Genomic DNA, 26,138 nt, shown 5'->3' on the forward strand with positions numbered 1-26,138 from the left:
AGTATATATAATGATGTTTTCCTCTGGTTTTTCCCTAAAGGGACATCTGGTCCTTTATTCTGGTGATTGTACACTGAGAAAAGGGGAATAACCAGATGCTTCAAGGAATACTGCGCACAAGCTCTGATTTGACATTAATACCCAGAGACCCAAAATGTCATCGTTCCTCCCCTGTTAGAGAAGGGACACATGGAGCTAGGTAAATGGAGTCCTGGTCAAAGTCTGGCTTACAGTGGGTCCAATGGGCCCATATACCCACCTGATGATTATTTCTCCAGTCCCCAAAGATATACAGTCAGCCCTTCATATCCACGGGTTCCACATCCGGGGATTCAACGAACTGCAGATCGAAAATATTTGAAAAAAATTCCAGAAATTCCAAAAAGCAATAATTGAATTTGTTGCGTATAGGCAACTACTCACATAATATTTACATTATATTTACAATGATTTACATAGCATTTACATTGTATTAGGTATTATAAGTAATCTAGAGATAAAGTATACAAGAGAATGTACGTAGGTTAAATGCAAATACTAAACCACTTTATATTGGGGACTTGAGCATCTGCCAGTTTTGGTATCTGTGGATGCTGAGGGCTGACTACTTAGTATTGAGATACTTAGAGTTGGAGTAGCCCCTTATATTGGGTCATTAGCCTGTGGGATAAAGGATGTTATAGTGGCCAAGGCCAAATGTAAGCCTCTTAAACTTCCCTCCTTCCATCCAATGCAATAAATCAAAACAATATCACATCCCAAGGTAGGGGATAGTGCAGATTAGTGCCACACTTAAAGATCTCAAAGACACAGGAGTAGTGGCACCTATCATAGCTCCATTTAATTTGGCAGTCTGGCCTCTGCAGAAACCACGTAGATCCTGGACAACGACTGCGGCCCTAGTATCATCAGTATTTCGGAAGGGAAAAAAAATCCAGATCGATGTTAGTCTGCTCTTGCATAGATGCATCATATGGCGCAGGAAGTACACTTAGGATTACTTCTTTTCTCAGTTTGTGGCAGTCCACTGTCACTCATGTGATCTATTCAGTTTTTGTAGGTGCCAGACTGGTGAACTAACTAAATGGGAGTGTGATGGAGATGACCACCCCTGCGTTCTTTAAGTCTTTTAGGGTGGCACCAATCTCTACCGTTTATCATGTGAGATGAGGTATTGTTTTTGATTTACTATTTTGCGGGGATTGGGGGGGGCAATTAGCAGTGAGTGATGCAGTTGTCAACCATCTGCAATTGGTGGTCCCAGTAGCTGTGGGATGGGTATAAGAACTCTTTAAGAGGAGATCTGGATGGAGCACCATAGTATCCACCAAAGTAGCAAGTACAGCACATCAGTGGGTGTGTGTGTGTGTGTGTGTGTGTGCACCCATGCACGTGTGTTTTAAAAGAAGTCTTTTCTTCCATCTGTGCAGTCAAGATGGCACAGCCTTATGAGTGGTTCTGAGTTTTTGATGTAGTTTAGATCACAGTTTATGGCACAAGGAATGCTCCCCTGGGGTTTTGAGGGGGTTGCTGTTGTCACACTCCAGGGGCCATTCCACAAGGAATTGGATACTGCCAGTCCTACTTTATATCCTACCTTCCATTTTCACAACTCTGGTAGCTGCGTCCAAACTCTGGTTTTGTCTTTGATCCTTAGTGTGAGTTACTTGGCTAATTTACTTGTGGTATCCCCATTGGTCTTGGCAACAATTCTATGAGGCAATAGGGTAGGTATTATTAGCCTTATTCAGCAGATGAGGAAATGGGGATTGAGAAGCTAAGTGATTTGCCCCAGGTCAAGTCTCATAGCTTACTTTTAGGTCAGTGTTCCAAAGTGTGGTCTGGGGATGTCTGCATGAGAATCGCCTGGGCTTCTTGTTAAAATGCATGCTGTTAAAATCCTAGGCCTTACCTCCCATATGCTAACTCCAAAATTTTGGGGCCAGGAAATCTGCATTTATATGAAGTACCCTGCCCATTCTTGTGGTATCAAAGTAGAAGAACAATCCGTTTATACAGTGTTGCTGCTCATCATTTGTAAGTAGTAACTGATAGCATTAGAAATGCTGAATCTCAGGCCTCACCTCAGAATTATTGAATTAGATTTTCATTTTAATGAGATCTCTCCAAGTTATTCTTATGCAAACCAAAATTTGAGAACCATTGTTCTATGGCAGCCATCCTCCAACTTTAGCGTGCGTCAGAACCCCTGGGAGGACTTGTTAAAAGTTTGCTGGGTCCCACCCCCAGAGTTTCTGAATCATTGAGTCTGGAGTTGGGCTAGAGAATTTGCATTTCTAACAAGTTCCCCGGTGATGCTGATGCTGTTGGGACAGGGACCACACTTTAAGAATGCTGCTCTAACATGTGGTTTTCAAACATGAGTGTTCACTAGAATCACTCAGGGAGTTTAAAAAAGTACCTAATGCACAGGCCTCTCCTGATGAGTCAGAACACCTGGGGGTGGGGCCCAGGCAGGCAGAGTTTGAAAGCCTCCTAGGTGATTCTAATATTAAATAGGGTTGACAGCTTCTGCTTTATAGGAATCAGGATTTCATCCTAAGACCATGTGAATTCGGCTATTCCATACTGCATCTGTGCAGAACAAAGAATCTGTGTAACCAACTCAGAGTAAAAAATATTAATTCATTGGTCAATGAGTACAGAACTCCTGTCTGGAGGCGTTTTTTTTTTCTCCTTTGACCGAAATATTAGGTAAAAGGCTGTCTTTCTAATAGATGTCTTTGCTTTTTCTTTCTGGTTTGTTATCTGAGCACATAACTTCCCACCTATGACTTGAATAAGCTGTCAGGCCAATACTTGTTGTTCCTTACTTTTTATTCTTGTATTTTCTGTGACTATCTTCATTCCCCCCTCAGCCTGTTTGATTGTTTAAGTGAGAGGGTGTAGCTGTGCATTTAATATAATTCAGCCCCCGCCCTTTCACCCCCCTGCCAATCTCACCATACACTGTTAAATAAAGTTCATATTCAAAGGGCGCCATTCCAAATTACTTGAAGAATTTCAATTGGCAATTATCTTTAGAGTTTTACTGAATCTACCAGTGAATATATTCTCTTATGTTGATTCATGGAAGTGTGTGTCTATAGCTTCTCTGTAATATTTTTTTTATTCTATCCTAGGGGTTCCCAAATTTTATAGGAAGAAATGACTTTTCCCAGAAGCTGTAAGAGCACAGGAGAGTATGCCTGTGTGTGCTGGGGTGTGGAGATAGAGGAAGGGAGGAGAAGGGGGTGTATATTAGGGGTCTGGATGCAGGAGGCAATAAGGGGACAGGTGGAAAGGCTGCTGGTCCCAGTGTCAGAGTGGGGTCAGGGAGGGGATGCTGCTGTTGCTCTCCAACTGCTAGAGATTCTTGCAAACCCAAGTGAAGGAGATGCAGACTTTGAGATCTACTGGCGTTCTAGTAGCTGAAACCCTGATTTCCAGACACTAGTCTGTGACTTTGTTTACTTTGTGTATTGGAAGTCATCATGTGACTCCAAAGTCTGACTCCATAGCTAGAAATCTTTTTGTATGTGTGTGAAGCTGGAAAATTAACTTTCTTTTTTGAGACTCGGGAAGAGACTGAGTAAGTTATCACGAGATTCTTCCTGAGCATGGTGGCCACCATGGCAGAACTGCTTAGTTTTGATTTTCATTAAGATAGGAGGGCTGTGTCAAAGCTAAGCAACTGTACCTTCCTCACTGTTTCAGGGGATCTGAAGAATTACAACATTATTATCACTGTGTAATCAATACCACTATCTTTCCCAGCTGTGTTTTAAGGGGTGACAGGATTCTGGGGATACTGCTTAATGTTAACACGTCCTATATTCCAGCTAGTAGAAGAGAAAAGGAAAACAAAGACTAGATGTCTTTTTCTGTGATATCTGGTCTTTGCATCTATGACTCCATTACTGGTGGCCACTGTGGTTCTTACAGAAAAAAACAAGATAGAGTTAAAATGCAAGACTGGGCTTAGAATTAAAATCTCTTTGAATTACACTATTGATTTCAGAAGCATAATTACAAATATGATTATGTAGTAGTCAGTTTCTGGTTTCAATATGTGCTACATGAAAGCCAGATGTGTATACTCTTGCAAAGATCTCGGGAGACTGATTTGTTGTGGCAGCTCAAATGTTTACAGCTTGCACTCTGTACTTGAGTGGATTTTCTTTGGAGAGAATTGACTCAATGCATTTGAACACATTTTTGTTTGTGATTGGTTATGTAGCAGGGATTTCAAGCTCAATTTGGATAAGAATCTGGTTCTTTGAATTACTTTTCTATTTTGCCATTCAACTACAACTTGCTTGCAGTCCTCTGTGTGCCCTCCCACTTACCTCTTTAATCATTCTTACTAATAAATACTTGAAGGTTTTAGGGAAACATCAGATTTTTGTTGAGCTGTATTTATAACTTTTCATTTTCCAGTTTCCTCAGCTGTAAAACTAGATTGGTAAAAATGCATGTATATCAATGTGGCTGATAAAGCTCTATAAATTGAGTTAAAATCCAATGCAAAGTCCGAAAATAGCAATCCTTAAAAAATATGAAAATATACTCACTACATTTTCTTTTCCCTACAATACCAAGCTGTGATTTCCTGGAGGATAGGGTCCATGTTTTCTGTGTCTTTGGTACCTACCATGGCACTGAATAAAACGATTTGCACAAAAGATACTCTGCATAAGCAAATGAACTCATCTGTGTAACCTGACCTAAGTCAGTCAATCAGTCAAACAATTGTCAGGGTTTCTTGGTAGATATGAGTAGCTTCAGAAAATTAGAGGTGCGAGTGAGCTATATATCTCCTCCCCTATAATCTTGCTACCAGGTGATATGTTATAATGAAAGCAAACATCAGACCACACTGCAGCACACCTGCAAACATTTATTAATGAGCAGGTACAAACACAGTTGCACAGCCTACTTCTGTAAGCAGTTCCTACTCTCTGTCTCCTTAGGGTCGCTACGCACTTAGTCAAAGCACTTCGCATGAAAGATGATTTCTGAGGCAAGGACACTATATTATGAAGGCAGAGTCTGTTACCATGTTCATAGGCTCAGGTGACAGAATTCCTCATTTAGTGGCAGCACACAGATCCAAAAGAACAGTGTTCTAGTTCTAAGGTGCTACTTCAAATGTGTAAAGCTGCTGGTCTTGACAGATTGTTCTACCTCTTTCAGGAAAGGCTTGACATAAACCTTCTAGACAAACACATATCCTCATGCTAACTAACGAAGCCTCTGGTGCAGATTTAGATACCTGTATTTGGAAGATTTGTAATAGCTCCACAGGGAGTGAGGACCTCTGAAATAGGGTCCTTCAGATACTTACTAGCTCTGGAGTATTCATTCCTGATTAGGGCACTTTAAATGGTAACTATCAGAACCTAGGATGTGGGAGAGAGTTAATTCACACATTATCTATGCTGAAATTTCTAAAATTAAATTACAAACATTATAGGGACATTTCTCTCTCATCCTTTCCTCGAATACCCTCTGAAATGACACTGTTTTTAGGATGGGTGATTCTGATGGGCTCTGGCCTTCATAATTGTGGGGGAGGAGTCTCAGAACATGTCTAAATATGCCAAGCCTTTACTTTCTCCCCTACCCTGATGTGGGTTATGTTTGAGATCCCCTCTTAATAGCTACTTTTGGAGACAGAGTCTTGTTGGCTCATACATTGCAGTTATGTCCTTTGGGCACATTGCACACCTAAAGCAAACTTCCTCAGCGATGCAGATCCACAAGATAAAAATGCCTGACAGAAAGTGAAAAATCCCACTATCTACAAGCAACAGCTTTGTGTTCTGATGGTACGTGTCTCTGACCAATTGCTCCTGTGGCCCCAGAAATATAGATCAGAGGTCTACAAACTATGGCCCTAGGGCCAAATCTGCCCTGCTGCCTTTATTTATGTTATTGGTAAAGAAAGTTTCATTGGTACGTGGTCATGGCTATTCATTTACATTCTATCCATACATGGCTATTTCATAGATATTCATTGATTTTTTACTACAGTGGTAGAGTTGAGTGGTTGAGACAGATATGGTATGTAGCCTGCAATGCCAAATATATTTACTATTCAGCTTTACGGAAAAAGTTTGCTAACTTCTGATACTGATTCTAGTGGAGTAGTAAAGAGATTTGTGCCTCAGTTTCCTCATATTTCAATGGGGATATAATATTACCTATCTCATAAGGTGCTGTGATGATTAAATCATTGGTGCATGTGAAACAATTGGAGCATGTCTGAAACAGTTTTCACTAAATGTTAGTGTTGGATGAAAGCACTAGAGCAAACTTTACTTTATATTCTTAGTGAGCAGTTCTCTGACAGACTCCTCCTTATATTTGCCTTCTGCTTGTCCTTTGTCTTCCTCTTCATTTCTCCAGGCAAAGAGTCTTGGTTCCACTCATGATGACTCCCCAGTCTCCATCAGGCTGATATGTCCTCCCCATGAGGAGATCCACGAGTGCCATTCAAACCCTTTCTCTTTCTCTTCCAAAACTGCATTGTAAAAGCATCTGCTTTTATCCTGCTCTCTTCCTCATTTTACTCTATTTTCCAGCTTTTATTGAAATATAATTGACAAATAAAAATCGTAAAATATATATTTAAGGTGTACAATGTGATGTTTTGATATGCATATACATTGTGAAATGATTAGCACAATCAAGCTAATAAACATATTAATCAGCTCACATAGTTACGATTTCTTTTTGTACTGAGAACACTTAAAAGTTCAACTCTCTTAACAGTGTTAACAGTGAATGGATGTGTCGCCTGTTCTGTCATGTCTGTAGAGAAGTGTTTAAAAGCACATGTGAAAAAGATCGTTAAAAAAATCAACTGGCTTAACAAATTTCAAGTATATAATACAGTATTATTAACTATATACAATGCTGTACATTAGATCTACAGAACTTCTTCTAATAACTGAAACTTTGTACTCTTTGACCAACGTCTCCCACTTTCCTGTCCCCCCAGCCCCCTGCAACCACCGTTCTTCTCTCTGCTTCTGTGAGTTTGACTTTTTTAGATATAAGTGAGATCATGTAGTATTTGCCTTTCTGAGTCTGGCTTATTTCACTTAGCATAATGTCCATTTACTCTTTCTTTTCCTTTTGTTCCAATGGTGATTTATAACTTAGTGCATATTTTGATGGAATGGGTCAGTAGCGCAGACAGAACTTTGACCTGTGGTAGATTTGAAATGTGTTAGAAGTGATTTTTCACATTAGTGTTTGGGGTTTAGATTGTGTGTGTGGTGGGGGGAGGGGGAAGGGTTGGGGATGGGATTCATTGCACATAGTCCAAGTTTGAAACTCCTCTTGATAGGGAATTCCAGGTTGTGGATGATGCAGTCCCATTTCTGGAGCTGGGACTGGAGTGTGGTAGTCAGATGAGAAATGATTGAAGACTTTCTCTAAGGACAATGGCTTTCATAGGCGAAAGGACAATGGATGAACAGGGAGATGCTGCCAGTTTGCTTTATTCTGAACATTAATAAGCTTGTGGGAGATTTGCTTGACTTGTCCCAAGTCGTCAGACTTTGTTACAGCCCAGACCAGTGGCTGTAGCTCAATGGGAAGCTTGCGGTATAAATAGTCCTCATTCCCTAATTTCAACTAGTGCTTGAAAAATATTCATGGCTCAGGGAGATGCGCAGTTTTATAAAGGATTACAGGTTCTATATACCAGCTCTGAAAAAAAGTGATTAGTCAGTGAAAGGCAGATACTGAGATGTAGAGCAGCCAAGGGGTGGGAGCTGAGCTGTTGATATTTTTTGTAGGAAAGACAGGTTTTTGAAGACTAGCCATATCTAAATGCATTGATAGATTTTATTTAAACAACATATGCTCTGCTGACCCATGAGTTGTCAGGGCTCCCATTCCTCAGTGTTTAGAGCAGCTGACTCAGGGAAACTGAAAAAAATGAACTGACCTATTTATTCCTTCACATTGCCCCTCCTCCACAGCCTTATCAAAAGAGAATTTCATTGCTAAAGATAATTACCCTGTTCTCTCCAACCTTGCAGTGTATTCCAGGTGAAAAATCACTTGCCTGTAGGTCTCAGCCCTTTTTATCCTTCTGGAGGCACTTATCCCCAGTGAAGCCAGAGGAATTATGCTAAGAATAGTAATAGCCAGAAAAGAAAGGACCATTAAAGCCTTTTTCAGGTGTGACCAATGGGTAGCATCTGGTCAAGAATGGACCCTCAGGATGGAGTTAGAGTCTGTCATACAGAGTGAAGTAAGTAAGAAAGAGAAAAGCAAATACAGTATGCTAACACATATATATGGAATCTAAGGAAAAGAAAAAAAAAAAGGTCATGAAGAACCTAGTGGCAAGACGGGAATAAAGACACAGACCTACTAGAGAATGGACTTGAGGATATGGGGAGGGGGAGTGGTAAGCTGTGACAGGGTGAGAGAGTGGCATGGACATATATACACTACCAAATGTAAAATAGATAGCTAGTGGGAAGCAGCCGCACAGCACAGGGAGATCCGCTCGGTGCTTTGTGACCACCTAGAGGGGTGGGATAGGGAGGGTGGGAGGGAGACGCAAGAGGGAGTGGATATATGTATATGTATAGCTGATTCACTTTGTTATACAGCAGAAACTAACACACCATTGTAAAGCAATTATACTCCAATAAAGATGTTAAAAAAAAAAAAAAAAAGAATGGACCCTCAGACCCAGGTGCAAAATTCCAGCCTATGCTGCATTCCTAATCTTTGTGCAAGGGAGTTAGCTGAAAAATAGCCAATGCTAATTTTAGGTGTTTAATCATTTTGGGGATCCATTCATTCAAAACTAGCACACAAAAAGGAAAGTCTAGGCAATTTAAGAAAGATGCTTATGTATTTTATATTCCACACACATTATCTTCCAATTCTGATTGCATTTTCATAGGAGACTTGGAGGCGAATACTGTTTTCCCAGCTGCCCAGTCTGGTACTCTTAAGATGCACACTTAAGCCTCTTTTGGCAGTTTCTCTTCCTCAGTAGAGTCTGCCCATATTTTTATTTATTTATTTATATTTTTGGATGTGTTGGGTCTTCGTTGCTGTGCGCGGGCCTTTCTCTAGTTGCAGCGAGCGGGGGCTACTCTTCCTTGCGGTGCTCAGGCTTCTCATTGCGGTGGCTTCTCTTGTTGCAGAGCGTGGGCTCTAGGAGCGCGGGCTTCAGTAGTTGTGGCACATGGGCTTCAGTAGTTGTGGCTCACAGGCTCTAGAGCACAGGCTCAGTAGTTGTGGTGCATGGGCTTAGTTGCTCTGCAGCATGTGGGATCTTCCTGGACCAGGGCTCGAACCCGTGTCCCCTGCATTGGCAGGTGGATTCTTAACCACTGTGCCACCAGGGAAGACCCAAGTCTGCCCATATTTTATGACTGCTTTTCTTTTCCTTATGCTCCTTTACCTTGCCACTAAATTGTATGTGGGGGTGAGAAGATCCATGCTTAAAATGACAAATAATGGGGAATTTATTTTTTAGCTGAAACATCATTCTCAGATAAATCTTTGTTTCTTTATCATAGCCATGTTGATTAATTAACTATAGTGATTCATTTCCTCACTTATTTTTATTTTGTAGCAAAAACAATATAACAGCACTAAAAATTTTTGGAAAAGGAAAAAAAAATAAACTTCCACTTCATCCCATGATCCAAAACAACTTTTTTTTTTTGCATATTCTCCTCCAAGTAATGCCCACAGCATGTATCTTTTTACATAGTCGTGAGCATTGTGTGCCTGCAACTGTGTATTCTGCTTTTTATCATATGTATTATGTTTTAAACATTTGGCAAATTGCTATAGTCATCACAGCTGTATTTAACAACTGCAAAAATTCCATGGAATGGATGGGATACAATATACTTAGCTGTTCCCTAATTATTAATAAAGTCTTCTCTGCCCCTCTTTTCTCCTTCTCTCACCTCCTCTTCCTTTCTCCCTGTTCCTCCTCCATCCACCTACTCTTCCTCCTCCTTCAGGTCCTCCTGTCTTTCCCTCCTCCTTTTCCCCTCTTCCTCATCTTCTTCTTCCTTATCCTTTCTGCTCCTCCTTGCCATTATAGATAAAATGAAAAACATCTTTGAATATACATATTCTATATATATTTATAGCAAGTCTCATATATATATATATATTCCTTTTGCAGAGAACATAGCCATCTTTTTTTTTTAGGGTTGAATGCAGTATTAGAGATTACTAGGAGAGAAAAAGAAAACTGAGTTTTATAACAGTCACTTAGGCACAGAACCGAGTGCATAAAAATTTACTTTAGAAATGCTAAAGTAAACAATGGAATATAATTATTGAGTTTGATATTTTAAGAGTTTCTTTAAAGTGACTGTGATAGATAGAATATCACAACTGAAAACAAATTGTATTTGAAACACATTCATCCTCCAATGTATATGAGCAGTATTCTCAAGTGTGGACATATCCAAAATACTTTATAGAATACATTTTTAAAAGTGTGTAAAAATGTATTTTTAAAATATCATTAATTTCTAAAAATCTTATATGTTCTGGTATAATGTTATAAGTCATAGTTCTAGTTATTACTTTAAAATGTATATCTCAGAAATAACTAAATTTCCTTGTCAATTGCATTATTATGAACTTTTATCAAATCTTTGACCATGGTCATTTTTAAGTCTTTTGTCGTTACCAGGCAGTTCTGGGTGTACTGTGATGCTTTTGCAAATATGTTCCTATAAAAGGGTTTCATCCTCAAGGAATTCATGGAAAAGACTCTGACAAGTACAGGTTTCTGGTAACTGACTGTACTGCTGAACTGAATGAATAAGCGTTTTCAGAACTCTGTTGAAAAACTGATGAACTCATAAAAGTGCTAACAAAAGATCAAGATGAAAAAATAAAAATTAATTACATGGGACTGAGTGAACTGATGAGGATGATTATAATTTTTGTGACTTTCTGTTTGAATTAAAAAAAAAATCCCACAAGGACTCAGAGGCAAAGAATATACAAATCTATTTTCACTGCAAAGTAAAGGAGCTGTTACAGTGGAGGATTACTGGACTGAATGTCGATATTATGACATAGTAGGAGTGTGTTTCGTGTGTGGTAACTGCAATCATTGTTGCTTTTGTTGTGGTCATCCATGTACAATGCTTGGTGTCAGTCTATTTATCTCTTGTAAAAATAAAATACTGTGTGTGTGTGTGTGTGTGTGTGTGTGTGGAAAATAAACAAATAAAAAGACAGTGAAAGAGAAAAAAAATATCATTAATAAAATGTAAAAATAACATGCTATAAAATGAATGCAAAATTAACTGAAAAATACATGAAACACATTTTATGTGTTCTAAACATAGGCATTATCAGGTTTTAGGATATAATCCTCCATTTCTTAAGAAGTTTCTAGTTTCTCTGTTTCACTCTTTTATTTTTTAAAAAATTTTATTGAAGTATAGTTGATTAGCAATGTTGTATTAATTTCTGCTGTACAGCGAAGTGATTCAGTTATACATATATATACATTCTTTTTCATATTCTTTTCTATTATGGTTTATCACAGGATATTGAATATAGTTCCCTGTGCTATATACAGTAGGACCTGGTTGTTTATCCATCCTGTATATACTAGTTTGCATCTGCTAATGCCAAAATCCCAATCCTTCCCTCCCCACACCGCCCCCTGGCAAAACAAGTCTGTTTTCTATGTGTGTGAGTCTCTTTCTGTTTCGTGGATAAGTTCATTTGTGTTGCATTTTAGATTCTACATATAAGTGATATCATATGGTGTCTGTCTTTCTCTTTCTCAATTACTTTACTTAGTATGATAATCTCTAGGTCGATCTATGTTGCTGCAAATGGCATTATTTCATTCTTTTTTATGGCTGAGTAATATTGCATTGTATATATATATGCCACATCTTTATCCGTTCATCTGTTGATGGACATTTAGGTTGTTTCCATGTCTTGGCTATTGTGAATAGTGCTGCTGTGAACATAGGGGTGCATGTATCTTTTCGAATTATAGTTTTGTCTGGTTATATGCCCAGGAGTGGGATTGCTGGAACATATGGCAACTCTATTTTTAGTTTTTTGAGGAACCTTCATACTGTTCTCCATAGTGGCTGTACCAATTTACATTCCCACCAATGGTGTAAAAGGGTTCCCTTTTCTCCACACCCTCTCCAACATTTATCTGTAGACATTTTAATGATGGTCATTCTGACCAGTGTGAGGTGGTACCTCATTGTAGTTTTGATTTGCATTTCTCTAATAATTAGCGATGTTGAGCATCTTTTCACATGCCTGTTGGCCAATCTGTGCGTCTTCTTTGAAGAAACGTCTATTTAGGTCTTCTGCCTATTTTTCGATTGGGTTGTTTGTTTTTTTGTTATTCAGTTGTATGAGCTGTTTATATCAATATTTTGGAAATTAATCCCTTGTTGGTCGCATCATTTGCAAATATTTTCTGCCAGTCCGTAGGTTGTCTTTTCATTTTGTTTACGGTTTCCTTTGCTGTGTTTCACTCTTTTAGCTTTGAATTTTGAAGTCTTCATAGTTTCTTCTGATACGTGCCACCAAACCTTTAGGGGAGCTCTGACACAGTATGTGGCACGGAATGAGCAATAGCTACATGCAAAATTAAGAGAAAGAAATAAAAACAAAAACAAAACAAAACAACTCTTTCTACTGAAGTTCCAGAGAAAGCTTCAAATGTTCCCAGTAAGGATTAAACTTTCCCCTATGATTTTCTTGTTTCTTCTCCCTTTTCAAAATGGACTCGGATTTTATAGCAAATAGTTTCTTCATTAGTAATACTCTCCCAAATTCCTCATCTGTCTTTAAACTCAGGAGAGCTTCTTACACAATTATCATGCCATACACTCCTGTCTGTGTTACAACTTCAAAACTGATTTATAAAGGGCATGTTCTGCATTCACAACATCAAACATATATAAAGATCCTCTAACCATAAGCGTGCTTCATGATGGTTGGAAACTCCAAGGGGGTAGAGTGGCTATTGCCAGGGCTATTTTTCTGTTACATTTGGCTACTTCTGTTCCCAATACACTGGACTCCTTTTGCTGAATTTTAAAGTAGCAAGGCTTTTAAAAATACACTTATCCTGACAAATGTTGTGGAAATCTATTGTTAGTGTCTCCGATTCTTAAATCATCATCATCCTTCTTATTATTGACAGCATCATCCTCACAGTGAAACAGCTAACACATTTGTGACCCATTCAACTAATTATTTCCTTGACCATCCAATGGTTTAGAATTTGTAATATTTATGTGAAAAGGAGCTCTGGATAAGAGAGTGCTGATGTATAATATTCATATGTGTTTGAAATTCTCTCTTGAAAAGTTCTATTCTCTCCATTTTCAGTCATAATTTAGGGTGTTTTTTTTTTTTTAAAATCAGGTTAACCAAATATGTTTCCTTATTGGTCTAGTTCTTCAGGTTAAGTCCATATCCTTATGAGAAAGCAAACTATCCTTGGGTTTTGTATTCTCTGGAAAATCTGCCTCAAAAACACCTGAAGATTTTAGTTCCAAATAGGGTTTAAGAGCACTAGAATATTTTTCTCTAAAGCCAAAGTAATTTGACTGTCTTTTTTTATGAAAACAATAATGGGACCATCATTCATTCTCTGCAGATTCTCTGTGATTTCAACTCTGATTTCAAAATTTGTCATTATATAAAAAAAATCATCTAGCATTTTCTTTTTTTTTTTGCATTTTTTAAAATCAGTCATCAATTTTATACACATCATTGTATACATGTCAATCCCAATCGCCCAATTCAGCACACCACCATCCCCACCCCACCGCAGTTTTCCGCCCTTGGTGTCCATACGTTTGTTCTCTACATCTGTGTCTCAACTTCTGCCCTGCAAACCGGTTCATCTGTACCATTTTTCTAGGTTCCACATACATGCGTTAATATACGATATTTGTTTTTCTCTTTCTGACTTACTTCACTCTGTATGACAGTCTCTAGATCCATCCACGTCTCAACAAATGACTCAATTTCATTCCTTTTTATGGCTGAGTAATATTCCATTGTATATATGTACCACGACTTCTTTAACCATTCGTCTGTCGATGGGCATTTAGGTTGCTTCCATGACCTGGCTATTGTAAATAGTGCTGCAATGAACATTGGGGTGCATGTGTGTTTCTGAATTACGGTTTTCTCTGGGTATATGCCAAGTAGTGGGATTGCTGGGTCATATGGTAATTCTAGTTTTAGTTTTTTAAGGAACCTCCATACTGTTCTCCATAGTGGCTGTATCAATTTACATTCCCACCAACAGCGCAAGAGGGTTCCCTTTTCTCCACACCCTCTCCAACATTTGTTGTTTGTAGATTTTCTGATGATGCCCATTCTAACTGGTGTGAGGTGATACCTCATTGTAGTTTTGATTTGCATTTCTCTAATAATTAGTGATGTTGAGCATCTTTTCATGTGCTTCTTGGCCATCTGTATGTCTTCTTTGTAGAAATGTCTATTTAGGTCTTCTTCCCATTTTTGGATTGGGTTGTTTGTTTCTTTAATATTGAGCTGAATGAGCTGTTTTTATATTTTGGAGATTAATCCTTTGTCCGTTGATTCGTTTGCAAATATTTTCTCCCATTCTGAGGGTTGTCTTTTCGTCTTGTTTATGGTTTCCTTTGCTGTGCAAAAGCTTTGAAGTTTCATTAGGTCCCATTTGTTTATTTTTGTTTTTATTTCCATTACTCTAGGAGGTGGATCCAAAAAGATCTTGCTGTGATTTATGTCAAAGAGTGTTCTTCCTATGTTTTCCTCTAAGAGTTTTATAGTGTCCAGTCTTACATTTAGGTCTCAAATCCATTTTGAGTTTATTTTTGTGTATGGTGTTAGGGAATATTCTAATTTCATTCTTTTACATGTAGCTGTCCAGTTTTCCCAGCACCACTTATTGAAGAGACTGTCTTTTCTCCATTGTATATCTTTGCCTCCTTTGTCATAGATTAGTTGACCATAGGTGCGTGGGTTTATCTCTGGGCTTTCTATCTTGTTCCATTGATCTATGTTTCTGTTTTTGTGCCAGTACCATATTGTCTTGATTACTGTAGCTTTGTAGTATAGTCTGAAGTCAGGGAGTCTGATTCCTCCAGCTCCGTTTTTTTCTCTCAAGACTGCTTTGGCTTTTCGGGGTCTTTTGTGTCTCCATACAAATTTTAAGATGATTTGTTCTAGTTCCGTAGAACATGCCATTGGTAATTTGATAGGGATTGCATTGAATCTGTAGATTGCTTTGGGTAGTATAGTCATTTTCACAATGTTGATTCTTCCAATCCAAGAACATGGTATATCTCTCCATCTGTTGGTATCATCTTTAATTGCTTTCATCAGTGTCTTATAGTTTTCTGCATACAGGTCTTTTGTCTTCCTAAGTAGGTTTATTCCTAGGTATTTTATTCTTTTTGTTGCAATGGTAAATGGGAGTGTTTCCATAATTTCTCTTTTGGATTTTTCATCATTAGTGTATAGGAATGCAAGAGATTTCTGTGCATGAATTTTGTATCCTGCAACTTTACCAAATTCATTGATTAGCTCTAGTAGTTTTCTGGTGGCATCTTTAGGATTCTCTATGTATAGTATCATGTCATCTGCAAACAGTGACAGTTTTACTTCTTCTTTTCCAATTTGTATTCCTTTTATTTCTTTTTCTTCTCTGATTGCCGTGGCTAGGACTTCCAAAACTATGTTGAATAACAGTGGTGAGAGTGGACATCCTTGTCTCGTTCCTGATCTTAGAGGAAATGCTTTCAGTTTTTCACCGTTGAGAATGATGTTTGCTGTGGGTTTGTCGTATATGGCCTTTATTATGTTCAGGTAGGTTCCCTCTATGCCCACTTTCTGGAGAGTTTTTATCATAAGTGGGTGTTAAATTTTGTCAAAAGCTTTTTCTGCATCTATTGAGATGATCATATGGTTTTTCTTCTTCAATTTGTTAATATGGTGTATCACATTGATTGATTTGCGTATATTGAAGAATCCTTGCATCCCTGGGATAAATCCCACTTGATCGTGGTGTATGATCCTTTTAATGTGTTGTTAGGTTCTGTTTGCTAGTATTTTGTTGAGGATTTTTGCATCTATATTCATCAGTGATATTGGTCTGTAATTTTCTTTTTTTGTAGTATCTTTGTCTGGTTTTGGTATCATGGTGATGGTGGCCTCATAGAATGAGTTTGGGAGTGTTCCTTCCTCTGCAATTTTTTGGAAGAGTTTGAGAAGGATGGGTGTTAGCTCTTCTCTAAATGTTTGATAGAATTCACCTGTGAAGCCATCTGGTCCTGGACTTTTGTTTGTTGGAAGATTTTTAATCACAGTTTCAATTTCATTTCTTGTGATTGGTCTGTTCATATTTTCTGTTTCTTCCTGGTTCAGTCTCGGAAGGTTATACCTTTCTAAGAATTTGTCCATTTCTTCCAGGTTGTCCATTTTATTGGCATAGAGTTGCTCGTAGTAGTCTCTTAGGATGCTTTGTATTTCTGCAGTGTCTGTTGTAACTTCTCCTTTTCATTTCTAATATTATTGATTTGAGTCCTCTCCCCCTTTTTCTTGATGAGTCTGGCTAATGGCTTATCAATTTTGTTTATCTTCTCAAAGAACCAGCTTTTAGTTTTATTGATCTTTGCTATTGTTTTCTTTGTTTCTATTTCATTTATTTCCACTCTGATCTTTATTATTTCTTTCCTTCTGCTAACTTTGGGTTTTGTTTGTTCTTCTTTCTCTAGTTCTTTTAGGTGTAAGGTTAGATTGTTTACTTGAGATATTTCTTGTTTCTTTAAGTAGGCTTGTATAGCTATAAACTTCCCTCTTAGAACTGCTTTTGCTGCATCCCATAGGTTTTGCATCGTCGTGTTTTCATTGCCATTTGTCTCTAGGTATTTTTTGATTTCCTCTTCGATTTCTTCAGTGATCTCTCGGTTATTTAGTAACATATTGTTTAGCCTCCGTGTGTTTGTGTTTTTTATATGTTTTTTTCCCTGTAATTCATTTCTAATCTCATAGCGTTGTGGTCAGAAAAGATGCTTCATATGATTTCAGTTTTCTTAAATTTACTGAGGCTTGATTTGTGACCCAAGATGTGATCTATCCTGGAGAACGTTCCATGCGCACTTGAGAAGAAAGTGTAAGCTGCTGTCTTTGGATGGAATGTCCTATAAATATCAGTTAAATCTATCTGGTCTGTTGTGTCATTTAAAGCTTCTGTTTCCTTATTTATTTTCATTTTGGATGATCTGTCCATTGGTGTAAGTGAGGTGTTAAAGTCCCCCACTATTATTGTGTTACTGTCGATTTCCTCTTTTATAGCTGTTAGCAGTTGCCTTATGTATTGAGGTGCTCCTATGTTGGGTGCATATATATTTATAATTGTTATATCTTCTTCTTGGATTGATCCCTTGATCATTATGTAGTGTGCTTCCTTGTCTCTTGTAACATTCTTTATTTTAAAGTCTATTTTATCTGATATGAGTATAGCTACTCCAGCTTTCTTTTGATTTCCATTTGCATGGACTATCTTTTTCCATCCCCTAACTTTCAGTCTGTATGTGTCCCTAGGTCTAAAGTGGGTCTCTTGTAGACAGCATATATATGGGTCTTGTTTTTGTATCCATTCAGCAAGCCTGTGTCTTTTGGTTGGAGCATTTAATCCATTCATGTTTAAGGTAATTATCGATATGTATGTTCCTATGACCATTTTCTTAATTGTTTTAGGTTTGTTTTTGTAGGTTCTTTTCTTCTCTTGTGTTTCCCACTTAGAGAAGTTCCTTTAGCATTTGTTGTAGAGCTGGTTTGGTGGTGCTGAATTCTCTTAGCTTTTGCTTCTCTGTAAAGCTTTTGATTTCTCCATCAAATCTGAATGAGATCCTTCCTGGGTAGAGTAATCTTGGTTGTAGGTTCTTCCCTTTCATCACTTTAAGTATATCATGCCACTCCCTTCTGGCTTGTAGAGTTTCTGCTGAGAAATCAGCTGTTAACCTTATGGGAGTTCCCTTGTATGTTATTTGTCGTTTTTCCCTTGCTGCTTTCAATAATTTTTCTTTGTCTTTAATTTTTGCCAATGTGTCTCGGTGTGTTTCTCCTTGGGTTTATCCTGTATGGGACTCTCTGTGCTTCCTGGACTTGGGTGGCTATTTCCTTTCCCATGTTAGGGAAGTTTTCGACTATAATCTTTTCAAATATTTTCTCTGGTCCTTTCTCTCTCTCTTCTCCTTCTGAGACCCCTATAATGCGAATGTTGTTGCGTTTAATGTTGTTCCAGAGGTCTCTTAGGCTGTCTTCATTTCTTTTCATTATTTTTTCTTTAGTCTGTTCCACAGCAGTGAATTCCACCATTCTGTCTTCCAGGTCATTTATCCGTTCTTCTGCCTCAGTTATTCTGCTATTGATTCCTTCTAGTGTAGTTTTCATTTCAGTTATTGTATTGTTCATCTCTGTTTGTTTGTTCTTTAATTCTTCTAGGTCTTTGTTAAACATTTCTTGCATCTTCTCCATCTTTGCCTCCATTCTTATTCCGAGGTCCTGGATCATCTTCACTATCATTATTCTGAATTCTTTTTCTGGAAGGTTGCCTATCTCCACTTCATTTAGTTGTTTTTTTGGGGTTTTGTCTTGTTCCTTCATCTGGTATATAGCCCTCTGCCTTTTCATCTTGTCTATCTTTCTGTGAATGTGGTTTTTGTTCCACAGGCTGCAGGATTATAGTTTTTCTTGCTTCTGCCATCTGCCCTCTGGTGGTTGAGGCTATCTAAGAGGCTTGATGGGAGGCTCTGGTGGTGGGTAGAGCTGACTGTTGCTGTGGTGGTCAGAGCTCAGTCTGGTAGCTTTCTTAACTTCTTATATGACAGTGTGTCCCAGGCTCACACAGTTTGTTCACTTCCAGTCCTAGACTTGTAATATACTATCTTTCCAAGGATCTCAGCTTTCCTTTAGTGGGAAATAGTGTTTCAAGACCATAATCTCGGTACAAAAACAAACACAAAAATAAAAAGGTACAAAAGGTAGAAAAATCTGCTTAAGGTCTTTGTTTCTAGAACATTTCAGTGGACAGAGCTAGGAAATATTTTTCTGTAGAGTAAATCACATCATGAGTTCACACTGATGTTACATTTCAAATTCAAGATTACACAATTTTAAGTTAACCTCTTTTATCTGTATCTCCTTTCTTTCATGTTGAAAATTTTGCTTCTCAATGACTCTGACATATTTGTTTGTTTTATCCTACGATACACATATCACAGTCTCAGAATAACAATCTGGGTCTACCACCATAAACATGATTTTTCTGTTTAATTTTATATTGCTGTGCTTTTGAAATAATTTTCTTAAAAGTCCCCTGAAATAATTATGTGTTATTTTGCCACCACCTGATACATAGCTAGATTCATATATTTCATTTTGCTTTCAAATTTTAGAGACTGCCTTATTTGGATTTGAATTTTAAAATTATGTAAAGTGAAATCTATAAATCGAGGTGTATTCAAAGAAGTATAGTACCTATTCCTGTATCCTCCATCGTATCCCTTCCTTCCTCAAACATTTTTTGAGGTTTTGTTTTATGCTCTCATTTAAAAAATATAAGCCAATATGTATGAGTTAGTTCCCTAGCATCTTCCAAAGGTGAACAATGACTGTTTTTAAAATACCACTATGAAACCATGATTTAAACACATTTTATGTTTTAATCTATCAAAATTATTGTTTTAATTGATGCCGACATTTTTGTATTTTTGGTCAGTAAAAGTCTCTTAAAGTTGGCACCAGAGGTTTTTGGGCACAACCTCAGTAGTCTTTGATAGCTTCCTTGATTTCTGGTATGACAAGATGTCCCTGTCCCCACCTTTCTTAAACAGTAGCATAATATGCACTGTTTTCACCTCACATGAATGTAATATAATTTGTTCATACAGCACCCTGTTGATGGTCATTTGGTTGTGTTCAGCCTTTTGCTATTATAGATAATGATTCAATAAACAGCCTTGTATTTTATTCATATATTTACCAACATGTCTTTCCTAGAAGTATGATCTCTTGGTCAAAAAGTATGTTTATACTCAATTTTGGGAACAATCTTAAAAAACAGACCATCTAGTAAATTGCAAGCCATTTATAATCTGGCTGGCTGTACTTTAGAATAGGCTTTCTCATGATAGATGACCAGTTCTACTCTCGGTCCTAGTGAAAATGGAGAAAGCAGGTTAATTGGTCTTTCTTGACAGTCAGTAAGATTTGACAGATGTCGTGTGGAAGGTTTGCTCATTGGCTTTGTTTATTAAAGATTCTTTCAATCTGGACTAATGGCGTCAACCTTGAGGCTGAAGCATTCCTTTAATACTGCTGGGAAAGTTGAGTGAAAAGGGCATATGGAAAGTTGTTACCAAATAATCTCTTACCCTGCACAGGGTATGATTTTTTGAGGGAGAATCAAGCCCTACAGCCAGCATACAAGTAAATTTATAAAAATATCACTTCTCAGGCACTTAAGAAATGAACCCTACTTGTCTCCTCCCACCTCATTTCTCTTGCTTCTATTCTTCCCAACTCCCCCATGGATGGTACCTTAATATTCCCACTTCTCCCTGATTCATTCATTCAATGACTATTTATCGAGTTAGTTTATATGCATGTCTCTGCTAGGATGTTATTATTTTCACTCAGGGTCCGTGTTACGTTTTGCAGAAAATTCTTAAGATTTACCTTTATCAGAGTTCACGTCACTGCATTGTTAAGGTAGCTCCCCCACCCCACCACAATACAGGCAGCAAAATGCAGTCTGCCTGAATTACTGCTTGCTAAGAAATGGCTTCTCTCTTATTTGTGTCAGTTTGTAATCTTCATCTCACTTACTCCAATCTGACATTCAGTATCCTGAATCTTGCCCTCTACTAATTCTTTTCTTTAGATTTTTTGGCTGCATTACAGTGAAGGGAGAAATATTCTTGTCTCCTTTGACTATGAAAAGTAGCATCCTTCTTGATTAAGGTACAAACAAACTGAACATGAAGATATATGTACACCATGGCACTTCCTATGAAACAGCATTAAATGTTTTCCCTGCCACATGCTCTTTGCAGCCACTGAAAGTTCTTTCCTATTCAACCATATTATGACTTTTATCATATGGACAATACTTACCCTTGGTAGTACTCTTCCTGGGGACTAAGTACTCACTTACGGCACAGTTCTAAGTACAGGTAGCCTGCTCTCCTTGGAAGGGAGAGATCTGATCCTTGACAATACCTACCTGGATTATATTTCACTGTGCTCTGTTTATGAAAAACATTCTGTTTTGTCAATGGGAATTTTCCTACCATTTCCAGTGGTCAGCTCCCTAGAAAAAAGAAAACTACTATCTCGGAGGATAGTTGGAAGAGAGATACTTCCTAGGCAATTATTTATATAAAAGTATAAAAATCATCCTGAAATTAAATATACTTGTTAAGTTAGAAATAAAAATGATATGGACAGACTCTAAATGTTAAAATCCCTTTATGTGAAAAAAGACTGTTGGAGAGGGGGGTCTAGGTGCTCACTAATCTCATTTACTCTTGCTGTACACACAGGAAGACTACATTTCCCATTTTCCCTTACTGCTGTTATGGGTTATGTAACTGGGTTTGGCCAATCGGATGTGTGCAAAATTGAAATATGTCACTTCTAAAAGTAGCCATAAAACCCTATTGGATCACTCACAGTCTCCCTTCTCTTTCCCTGAAGACCTCAGAGGCCAGTGTTTAAAATGACAGTACCATAAGGTGACAGGAGTCACCACTTGGAGGACAGCTGCCTGAGGAGCCCCCAATCCACATCTAACTGTGAAATGAATAAGAAATAACAATTATGTTAAGCCAATGAAATTTTAGGGTTATTATTAGAGCATCTAGCAAGCATTACCTTAATGACTGCAAAAACCAAAGTTCAGAGAGATGCTTTAGGTGGCCCAGGAAATATTGTGGTTAAGAATTTTTCAAGGTGAAATTTCTTAGGATAGCCCATTGTTATAGTAAAACCTTTATTGTATATTTGATAACAGTTTTCACTGTTTATTCATGAAGAAGCAGAAGCTGAGAGAAAGTTAGTAACTTGACTAAAATCACACAACTATTAACTTATGGAGGCCGGATTCAAACTCAGCTCTTTCTGCCTCCAAATCCCATGATTTTTGAGATCTGATGTCAGTAAGATGGCAGAGTAGGAAGTTCTACCTCTTATTCGTCCACAGAAACACCAATAAAACAACAATATTGATACCAAAATATCTTGAAGAGAAATTTAAAAATAGCTAAGAAGTAGAAGCACCCTGGAGGAGCACAAACTTAGAGCAGTTGCATTTATATGGGTAAGAAAAGCTATTTCTCCTTGCAAGTGTGAGTCCCTCCCCCAAACTGGCTTCACTCAGCAGCAAGATCATGTCACCCCATGATTTATCCCAAGGTGGGGAAGAGAGTGTTGAGTATACATCTAGACTTCTGGTCTCTCAGGGCATCCTCTGTGGAGCCAATTTCTATCTCACTTCAAACTGAATAACCCGAAGAGCCAGATTCTCAGGTACAGCTAGGCATAAAGGAAAGTGGTGGGGTAAAGCCCTTACAGCTGGCACATAAATGAGGTTTTTCCTCCATGAGGTAAGGAAGGAAGCTAAGGGCGCCTTATCCCAATCATCTCAGTGCACCCTCTGTGGAGCTGTTTTCTATCTCACCTAATATCAAATGCTGAATGACCTGTAGAGCCTGGTCCCTTGGGACACCTAGAAACAAAGGGCAGGGTTAGCCCCTACAGCCAGTGCTGCTTTACAAGATTTGGAATAAACACATAACTGAGTCTTTTGCTCCGGTGTGGGAGTGAAGAAAAGTGTAGGAGGGGCCTTGCCTCCAGCCTTACAGTGAGCTCCCTGAGGGGTTGTTCTCTATCTTGTTTCATACTGAGACTGTTTATTGGTGACATTCTTTCTGGGTCAAAACCATTCCAATGGGGGTAAGCTGAGACAAAGTGAGACAGTGTCATTGACATATATACACTACCAAATGTAAAATAGATAGCTGGTGGGAAGCAGCCACATAGCACAGGGAGATCAGCTCAGTGCTTTGTGACCACCTAGAGGGGTGGGATAGGGAGGGTGGGAGGGAGATGCAAGAGGGAGGAGATATGGGGATATATGTATACATATAGCTGATTCACTTTGTTATACAGCAGAAACTAACACAACATTGTAAAGCAATTACACTCCAATAAAGGTGTTAAAAAAAACCCAAACCATTCCAGTGGTTTCTGTTTCAAGTGTGCAGACAACAAAGCAAACATACAAGGAACATAAAGAATCAAGAAAAACATGACACAAAGTACAAAAACAAATCTCCAGTAACCTAACCCAGAAGAAATGAAGATGTGTGAATTGCTGGACAAAGAATTCTAAACAATCATCTTAAAGAAGCTCAGTGAGTTATCAGAGAATATAAACAAACAAAATCAGGAAAATAATGCATGACCCAAATGAGAAATAAACAGAGATAGAAATGATAAAAATGAATCAAACAGAAATGCTGGAGCTGAAGGACACAATAATTGAACTGAAAAATTCACTAGAAGGATTCAAAAGTAGACTTGATCAAGCAAAAGAATGAATAAGTGAATTTGAAGGCAAGTCATTTGAAATTATGTGGAGGAGCAAAAAGAAGAAAGAATGAAAAAGAGTTAGGAAAGCCTAAAGGACTTATGAGGCTTCATCAGTTGAACCAGTATGGAATTATGGGAGTCCCATAAGGAGAAGAGAGAGAGAAAGGGGCAGAAAGCTCGTTTAAAGAAATAATGGCTGAAACCTCCCAAAATATGGAGAGGGAATCAACATCTAGATTCATAAAACCCAAAGGACCACAGATGGATTGATTGTAAAGAGATTTACACCAAGACACACTAAAATCAAATTGTCAAAAGTCAAAGACAGAGAATTTTGAAAGCAAGAGAAAAGCAACTCATAACACACACGAGAGTCCCCATAAGATTGTCAGAAGATTTCTCACCAGAAAGCCTGCAGGCCAGGAGAGAATGGGATGATATATTCAAAGTTCTGAAAGAAAAAACTGCCAAAGAAGAATATATACAGCAAAGCTATCCTTCAGAAATGAAGGACAGATAATAACTTTCCCAGACAAACAAAAGTTGAAGGAGTTCATTGCCACTAGACCTGACTTACAAGAAATGCTATGTGGAAGTCTTCAAGCTGAAATGAAGGAATGCTAGTGAGCAGTATGAAAACATATGAAAGTATAAAACTTACTGGCAAAGGTAAGTGTATAATCAAATTCAGAATAGTCTAGTAATGTTATAGTTGTGTATAAACCACTTTTAACTCTAGTATAAAAATTTAAAAAGTATTAAAAATAACCATAACTACAATAACTTGTTAATGGATATATAATATAGAAAGATAAATTTTGACATAAGTAACATAAAGTGTGTGGAGGGAAGTATAGAATTTTTGTATGTAATTGAAGTTAATTTATTAGCTTAAATTGATTATTATAAGTACATTGTTTTATTTAAGCCTCATGGTAAACACAAAAAACATGAAATAGATACACAAAATATAAAGAGAAAGGAATCAAAACACACCACTACAAAAAAATCATCAAATTACAAAGGAAGACAGTACAAAAGCAAAAAAGGACCAAAGAAATTACAAAACAGCCAGACAACAATGAACAAAATGGCAATAAGTCTTCACCTATCAATACTTACTTTAAATGTAAATGGATTAAATTCCCCAGTCAACAGGCATAGTGTACATGACAGGATAAACATAAAAAAGCAAGACCCAATCATATGATTCTTACAAGAGACTCATTTTAGCTGAGAGTGAAGAGTTGGACAAAGTTATTCCATGCAAATGGGAACCAAGAGAGAACTGGAATGGTTATTCTTATATCAGAAAAAATAGACTTTAAGTAAAACAAGAGATGAAGTTGGATATTATATAATGATAAAAGGATCAAATCATCAAGAGGATATAACAATTATAAATATATATGTACCCAATATTAGATCACTTAAATATGTAAAACAAACATCAAAAGATCTGAAGGGAGAAATAACAGCAATATAATAATGGTAGGGGTCTTCAAGACCTTGTCTTCAACAATGGATAGATTGTCCAGATAGAAAAACAAAAGAGAAATATTGGACTTGAACAACACTATTTACCTAATGAACCTAACAGATGTATACAGAATATTCTATCCAAAGTTAGCAGAATAGTCATTCTTCTCAAGTGCACATGAAATATTCTCCAGGATAGATCAGATGCAAGGCCACAAAATAAGTCTTAACCAGTTTAAGAAGACTGAAATCATATCGAGAATCTTTTTCTGATCACAGTGAAACTAGAAATCAATAATGAGACGAAAATTGGAAAATTCACAAATATGTGGAAATTAAACAATACATTCCTGAACAATCAGGAGATCAAAGAAAAGATCAAAAAGAAAATTTAAAAGTTGAAACAAATGAAAATAGAAACACAAAATACCAAAGCTTATGGAATGCAGCAAAAGCAGTTCTAAGAGGGACGTTTATAACAACACATGTCCACACTAAGAAAGAAGAAAGATCTCAAATAAACAACCTGACTTTATACTTCAAGGAACTAGAAAAAGAACAAACTAAGCCCAAAGTTAGCAGAAGGAAGGAAATAATAAAGGTTAGAGCAGAAATAGTTGAAGTAAAAACTAAAAAGACAATAGAAATATATCAACAAAGCTAAGACCTGTTATTTTGAAAAGAGCAACAAAATTGACAAGGTTTTATCTAGACTAAGAAAATAAAAAAGATAAGACTCAAATAAATAAAATTATAAATGAAAGAGGAGTCATTACATCTGATGCCATAGAAATAGAAAAGATCATAGGTGACACTATAAACAATTATACCTTATCAAATTGGATAAACTAGAAGAAATGAATAAGTTACTAGAGATATACAATCTGGTAAACTGAATTATGAATAAATAGAAAATCTGAACAAACCAATAACTTATGAGAAGATTGAATCAGTAACCAAAAACCTCCCATTGTATAAAAACCCAGGGC

At 37.4% G+C, this 26,138-nt stretch overlaps 2 long non-coding RNA genes across 3 annotated transcripts in view; both read left to right on the forward strand.

Moving 5' to 3' along the window:
• Nucleotides 1-26,138, forward strand: part of LOC309620134 — a 687,819-nt gene that overhangs the window by 246,242 nt on the left and 415,439 nt on the right. The window lies entirely within an intron of this gene.
• LOC309620116 overlaps nucleotides 1-26,138 on the forward strand; it is a 424,458-nt gene that overhangs the window by 38,007 nt on the left and 360,313 nt on the right. For both annotated transcript variants that reach the window (XR_014239420.1, XR_014239421.1), the window contains exon 1: nucleotides 1-18,858. This exon is cut by the window's left edge and continues 38,007 nt beyond it. This is a non-coding gene — a long non-coding RNA (uncharacterized lncRNA). The remainder of the gene's footprint in view (nucleotides 18,859-26,138) is intronic.

This window comes from Balaenoptera borealis, assembly GCF_965194805.1.
Source record: "Balaenoptera borealis genome assembly, chromosome: X".
NCBI lineage: Eukaryota > Metazoa > Chordata > Mammalia > Artiodactyla > Balaenopteridae > Balaenoptera > Balaenoptera borealis.